The following is a 7,500-nucleotide window of genomic DNA, read 5'->3' on the forward strand; positions in this document are numbered from 1 at the left end:
CAGCTGCTACTTAGCGACCGAATCCTCACATGATACTTCACGTTGTGTGGGCTCATGTAACAACAGAGGAATTGCTGTAAAGGAATGCACGGGACACTGCGGGCTCATGCAAGTCACAGTCAGCAAACATATCATGGGGCATGCGTTTCGTAGAGTGCCGTCTAAGGTTGTGGACAGCGGTTGGATCAAAGTGAGTTTCGATCCATGGTAGAGGATTCTTTTCTCGTACTCGTCAGCCTAGTGGACGCAAAAGAAAAGTGACCTCTGCTAACTGGGAAGCGGGGAACAAATCTGTACAGTTATATTAACATCTATTCAGATCTATTCGGTAAAGCGTAAAGACTCATGTCATGCTTTCAAGATATCCTCTCTCTCCCTTTTCATGCTGGTTCTCTCGTCTCCATATTTTTGGGCTTTTTGTTTAATATGAATACATGATGCAGCAGATAACCTAGTAACCTTTGTGGCTGTCTTAGTTGGTGTTTATAGAAGAATCCGCCTTACAAGAAGGGGTTTCTCTCTACTAATTAAAACATTCATTAATCAGTAGGTAGGTAGTTTTGGGGAATAGTGTGTGTGTGGATGGTGAGTTGAGGGAAAATCATAGACAAAAGTTATGGTTAGTCTGTAAACAAACTCTCAACCCATCTAGTCATACGGAAGCTGAACCATCCGCGTTTTTTTTAGCGAGCTTAAGCACGCACGGTTTTGAGACGCAAACGGCAACCGGAAGTGAGCTGTTTTCCCTTTTAACTTGTCTTCACACAACCACATTTACATTGTTAAGTATCTTTTCTCCATTAGACATGATTCGTATAAAAATCTGGGAGACACCACTGTCCTGGCTCCCGGAATGTTCTCTTCCGGTTGCCGTACGCGTCTCAAAAACGCACGTGCTTAAGGTACCGATATAAGAAGGCTTATTTGTTTTGGTGTCACTTGTTGGATTATGGCCGTTACCATACTCATAATTATACTTTTCTTCTGTGAAATGTTGTTATTCTTTGCCACATAATGGAAATGGTATTGCCTGACATTTTGAAGTGGTAAAAAGTCAAGGTCGTTCTGACGGTTTTTGCAATATTCTGTAGTTTGTTATTTTTGGGGTCTTATGCATTATGCATAAAGCCCCCTAAGTCAGAGGCAGATCTAGCCTGCGTAGCTGGCGGTATTGTAAGCGCCCGCGAAATAAAGTTTTGGCGGCGGAGCCGACAAGCGAGCGGCGGAGCCGCGAGGAGAATGGGGAGAGGGACTCTGACATCTTATAGAACTGTATAGATTATTTCCAATAACCAAAATATTGTTCCTCTGAAATTTCAGAGTCCCTCTCCCCATTCTCCTCGCGGCTTCGCCGCTCGCTTGTCGGCTCCGCCGCCAAAACTTTATTTCGCGGGCGCTTACAATATCGCCAGCTACGCAGGCTAAGGCAGATCTTGTCAGTTTGTCACTTTGAGGACGAGAACACACGTGACAGTGTGGCTTGTAGACTGGGTACTAGTAATTGCGAGGTCATTGTTTTCAAGTGTCAGCCATTGCTTCTAGCGTTCGTTGTTTGCAAATAAATCTGCGGTCGTTTTCCCTGTTTTGGGAAAAATTTGAAGAGTTTTCCGTCGCAAATTAGTTGTAAGGTAAGTTATCTGTGTTTCAAAATTGATCTGTCGTGCTGTTTCAGATTGGTTTTCTTTGTTTCATTTCGAAAATTAACTATCCTAGCCTGCCTTGTTTGTTCTTTGTTATTTCATCCAGGTGACGTCTCTGAGTGGAATCGATACGGGAGTTGTTTACTCTTGCAAGCCAACATATTTAGAATCGGCTTGTGTTTAGTGCGGATTGCACTGAAGCTAAGACGCTTTCGCAAGCCCACATTCATTGGCTCGAAATCCGTTGCGCACCACATACCTCACAAGTATCTCACAAGCTATCACAAACCAGTATTTATCGGCTTGAAATGTCGGTGTGGGTTACATCCCAAACTGAAAGAGTTATTGTACTCTAAAAAATAGTGGCATTGAATAAGAGTTTTGCACTCTCAAAGAATAGTATTTTGTACTCTTACTGTTGTCTGCTACTAGCCGCCAGCATGGGAACAACAATACCGGTCAAGGATCGGCTGTCACAACAATTTTGTGAAAGTCAAGGATGCATTTTCAGGTGTGCGAGGGCGATTTTGGAATACGATGCTTATGATGTTTTACTTAAATGTGTTTTACTTGCCAACATTAAAACAAGTTGTTGGACATTACAAGTCGTGTAATGAGGTGATGTTTTGGTTTGCACAAATGATGTGCTACAATGTTTATATCCCATTGCTTATAAGGCAAGCAAATGATGTGGAGGAAAATCCAGGTCCTACAATATTTGATATCATTGATCCAACAACCACTGTGTGCGCTGACTCTAGTCAAGGAAGTGAAAAAATCTTTGGTGTGAATGCTGGTAAAGTAATGTGTAGCAATGTCGCTTCCTGGTATTATACCATCAAATACAAGATATTAGTTTGTGGACTCATTCTACTTTGAACAATATTTTGGTTATTGGAAATAATCTATACAGTTCTATAAGATGTTCTGTGCGAACAAATGACTATTTGCTGTCAACGGATGTTCCAGACATGGTTTCAATATTTGATAAAGTGTATTTATTGCAATATAGTGTATTAATGCCATTAGTTAACAAACAAGAATTGTAATTCCATTGAGCGTTTGAAAATACTCCTAGAAGTGAATTTCTAAGAGACATACATGGACCAATGTTTGATGTCATGAACAAACTTCCAGTAAATGACTCACTACAGGTGTATACACCCTTTTAATAAGTCTAATATATGCCGTTTTCCGCTAATGACGTCGAACTCTTGCTTTCAAATTTTATTTAGAAATGTACAAAGGCCTAAAACTTTTCTGATTTCTTTTCTTTTTTGAAGCCTTTGTACATTTCTGAATAAATTTTAAAAGCATGAGTTTGACGTCATTAGTGGAAAACGGCATATATTAGACTTATTAAAAGGGTGTATATTGTAATGAATACACTTTATCAAATATTGAAACCATGTCTGGAACATCAGTTATCAGCAAATAGTCATTTGTTTGCACAGAACATGTTATAGAACTGTATAGATTATTTCCAATAACCAAAATATTGCTCAAAGTAGAATTAGCCCACAAACTAATATCTTGTATTTGGTGGTATATCATAGCAGTATGTGACATTGCTACACATTGCTTCCAGCATTCACACCAAAGGTTGCTTCATTTCCTTGACTAGAGTCAGCGGACACAGTGGTTGTTGGATCAATGATGTCAAACATTGTAGGACCTGGATTTTCCTCCTTACTGCTACTCCAGTAGATGCTGCTATCAACACTGTTGGAATCTCAGGATTCATTGGAGCATGTCTATAGGTTTTTACTACAGTGTGGTAAAGTGTTTTAAAGGCCCACTTTCAACCGTCAGACTTTTCGACCGTTTGTTTTTGTTATGGAAATTTGTATTTCTCATCGCAGCGATCTAATTGGATGAATCTCGGATTCGGGTGGAATTTTCATATATGAAAATAGTTCCGAGGCACGCAATGCCTGTCGGTTGAAGGTGGGCCTTTAATCAAATGGCTTTTCCCAGCACCACCACCTCCAGTTATAAACAAATAAACTGGTTCAACATTTTGTGACTTCAGACTGTTGAGGTTTTCATTTTATTTCTAGTCCATGACAGCACCCTGTTGTAAGCTTTAGGTTGCGTTTTTTATTATGTAATGATCTACATGTAACTGATCGACGTAATTGGTCATCAGATATTTCTCTTGGCTGTTTATACATTGTTACTGGTGATGGACTGATTTCCAGTAGTGTGGGGATTTGCACCAAGCTCTGAGAGTACTTGTTCATTGAACGCCTCATCTAGTGATGATTCATCTTAGAATTCTAGTTGAATTTCAGCATTCTTTTGATCATTTATAAGATCATATGAATGTATGACAGTGCCATGCTTGTTTCTTAGCCAATCTAGTGCTTCTGTTACTGGTAAATAGCTGATAGAGATGATGTAGCGTGCAGCAAGAGTTGTGTAAACTGTGCAAATGGCATTAAGAGAAATTTTAGTGGCAAGGCATCAATGTAAAATTCTGAACAGGGCTGAAATTTGAAGCATACTTAAGGAACTCATTTCACTGCTGCATTGTTATGGCAAATTTTGAACCAATCACGCATGGTAAAAGTGAGACCGTAGTACCAAATTCTATAAGGGCTGAATGGAGTTAAGCTAAGCATAAGACCCCAAGTACGCATTGCGGACCTATTTTTCTAAATACATTCGATTAGCTCTGACAGATTTTAACAAATTTGACTATTTGTTAGGAACTGTGCGTGGTTAGAGCTGAGCCAATTTTCAAAGAATGTTTACCGAAGGGAACGCGAGAAAATGAACAGTTAATTTTACAGATTTGGTCACACTGACATCACAAAAATCAGAAAAACACGCGCGACTTGGGCTTTACGCGTCATACTAGTGCCCAGCTTGCGCGCGGCCCTAAAACTCTAGGGAGCCTCCTTAAGCCCCCTAATAAAGCTCTACTGAAGGACGCGCCACAGCCCGGGTTTCTCTGAAGAGCTATATCCTTAATTGCATTGATAGCGGTGAGCAAGATTGCACAAAGACCACAGAAATCATCGATTAAAACGCGTACGGATGACAATGTCAAGCCTCTATGCAAAGAAAGAACTTCTCTTGAAAGGTAGATTATAAAAAGTGAAGAAAGCATGGAACAGAAAAGGTCCTAGATTCAACAACTACGGGAGAAAGTACACGAAACTGAAATGAAACTAGGAAGAGGGGAGAGGAAGGGTTAGATAAATATTTTATCTCCCCATTTTTAAAATCATTTTTCTCCCTCCTCCCTGAATTTTTACCTCTCCCCCTCATCAGTACGTAAAGTAACACTAAATTTGTAGTCTAAATTCCTTCCGATGTTGTGACTTTATTAAAGAACTTTGCTCTTTTAAAACCTTGAATACCTACAGACTATAGTACCAGCTTACCTTTGTATGATGTACTCTACCTTTGTGGCATTTTCAAACTAACAGCCTCATGCGTTTTTATTGTATTGATTTGATGTATTGTCTTACTCAGTGTTCAATGGGCATTTCAGTTTATTGCTGTACATTTCTGAAAACCTAGTTCACATGCAGTACAAAGAAGGCAGAGAACACTTCGTACTCACCATGGCCTTGCTGTTGTTGGCCCTGTTGTTTGAATCGACACAGAAGACACAAAAGGCACAGGGGTGGGACACAGACCCTCCAAAGACCTAAGTCTCCAAAATGTCACGTTTCGACGAACACTTACTTGAGGTCTCACGATTTTCCGACGTGGCGTATAAATCTCACGTACGGTCAAACAGAAGTGATCTTGCAATGGCCAAACAATGAAGCAAGAATTTACTAGCTTGAAGCGCTAAAAAACCATTCAAAATACGGCAAACACCGGAGCTTACGGGCTTAAAACAGTATTGGATACCCAGGGTCTACGCAGTATTCTCCTCGATTTAATTGTTTAGCGGGTCCTGTGAGAAACTTCCCTGGTAGCAAAAGTCTGTTTTCTTTTGCGTTCGCCGGGCTGAAGAGTACAGGAAAAGAGACATCTGCCATGGGCCGAAACTCATGGCGTTGAGCATGCGCAGCTGCTACTTAGCGACCGAATCCACACATGATACTTCATGTTGTGTGGGCTCATGTAACAACAGAGGAATTGCTGTAAAGGAATGCGCGGGACACCACGGGCTCAAGTCACAGTCAGCAAACATATCATGGGGCATGCGTTTCGTGGAGTGCCGTCTAAGGTTGTGGACAGCGGTTGGATTAAAGTGAGTTTCGATCCATGGCAGAGAACTTTTTGGGCGTACTTTTTCCCTCGTCCCACAATTCTTTTTGGCCGTTTCTCCCTGCTCCCTAAACCGTTCCTTTCCCCTCTAGAAAGAGTTGCGTGTAGGACACCCTTGCGCGTAAGTACGAGTACGGAAAATACTCATCTGTCTTGCAGTGTGGAGAGAAAAAAAATCATTCTGGTGAACTCAATATGAAAGAAATGCGTTGTCAAATCAAGAGACATCAAAGTGAGCTTAACAAGTTAGTCGAAGAGTTTGAAAGTAAAAAAAGTGCCGTAGAACGGATGAAAGACAAAGTACAAAGCCGCATTGAAAGTATCTTGTTCCAAAAGTGAACAAGGCGGCATACCTCGTGAACGGCAACAAAAACTTGTCATTATTACTTAAACATGTTTATCTCGTGGAGGAATACTGAGAAAAGAACTCTAGAGGAGAAATACTGTGGCCTGGAAAACAAGACATCGAAGATGTTTCAGAGAAAGCTCTTACTGACAATAATTCGGGTAGTCTTGCATTTTCTAAGTCAAAGCAGAGCGGCAGTCGCAGGCGAAAAAATCCAGCAAAGCCGTCCCTTGAGTGACATGGAATAGAATTTCCCAGTAATAGACATGCATGAAGCATTCATAGTGCTGAGAAGCTGTCTTCATAAATTTTGTATACTGCTCCAAGAAATAAGGAGAAAGAGGTTTAGCAGTTAGCAATGGTCATCAGGGAAAGTCTTCTCTTGGAACAGTCTACAAGCGAAAATAGCGTCAACACAAGTTACCCTTATAACTTCTTGCCACCTCCACACCCAGCAATTTTTCTTCGGGGCGTCCATGTCCCTGTAGCAGTAGCGATCCGCGTAGCCGCATGTACTGCAACCTGTACTACCGTACAAGTACAAACAGTAAGGAAACAGTAGAATTCAACAGGGCCATTAGTACGAAACAGGAGTCGAGTGATTCCTGTGAATATGAAGCAGCATTCTTTAAACTTATCAGCAATAGACCATTTTCGAATTCTGACGGCTGGACTGGATCTGGCATGAAATGGAGGCTAATGCGGGCAAATCTTTTCAAATGCAAATTAATTTCCCGCATTAGCCTCCATTTCATGCTAGGTCCAGTCCAACCGTTAGAATACGAAACTGGCCTATTCGTCATAGCTGAAATGAAGACTTTCGTTATAATATTTTCACATTAATGTGATTGTAATGATAAACACAACAGGAAGATGATTTTCGACTGTAAAATTCATCACAGGTAATTTTACTAACCTCTGCGCCATGAAATTCAAGTTAAATATTGTGTTCATTTGTATTTGAAGGGCGTGTGCAATTTAAAACAACACTGAACTCAGTGGCACGTACACTGGCAATATATATATATTTTGCAAACATTTATTCTCGTTTCGCCGTGGTATGTCCATCGGTCACCACTAATACGTGTCTACTTAAAAATTTCTCAGGGAAACGTGAACTTGAACTACTTCATTTACATTGAAAAATTCAAGAAAAAATTCTTATGACCGTGATAAATGATGTACAGTCCTCATACAAACAAGTAATCTATAGCTTCGTAAATCCAACTGCACCCAGGACGCAGCTCATTACAACCTCTTATTTCATTGGATCCCTTTAGG

At 40.6% G+C, this 7,500-nt stretch overlaps 2 protein-coding genes across 3 annotated transcripts in view; both read left to right on the plus strand.

Annotated features, from left to right (window-relative positions):
- Positions 1 to 2,381, plus strand: part of LOC137994861 (protein NLRC3-like) — a 34,652-nt gene extending 32,271 nt beyond the window's left edge. Inside the window, exon 7 of one of the 2 annotated variants that reach the window (XM_068840537.1) lies at positions 1,747 to 2,381. The gene's annotated coding sequence lies outside the window, so the exon portion shown is untranslated. Of the gene's footprint in view, positions 1,181 to 1,746 lie in introns of those variants that run through there. The other variant, XM_068840477.1, reaches the window with a different exon arrangement.
- The window catches only part of LOC137993521 (uncharacterized), a 520,905-nt gene that overhangs the window by 340,206 nt on the left and 173,199 nt on the right, over positions 1 to 7,500 (plus strand). The gene's annotated exons all lie outside the window — the stretch shown is intronic.

Source organism: Montipora foliosa, chromosome 1 (genome assembly GCF_036669935.1).
Source record: "Montipora foliosa isolate CH-2021 chromosome 1, ASM3666993v2, whole genome shotgun sequence".
NCBI lineage: Eukaryota > Metazoa > Cnidaria > Anthozoa > Scleractinia > Acroporidae > Montipora > Montipora foliosa.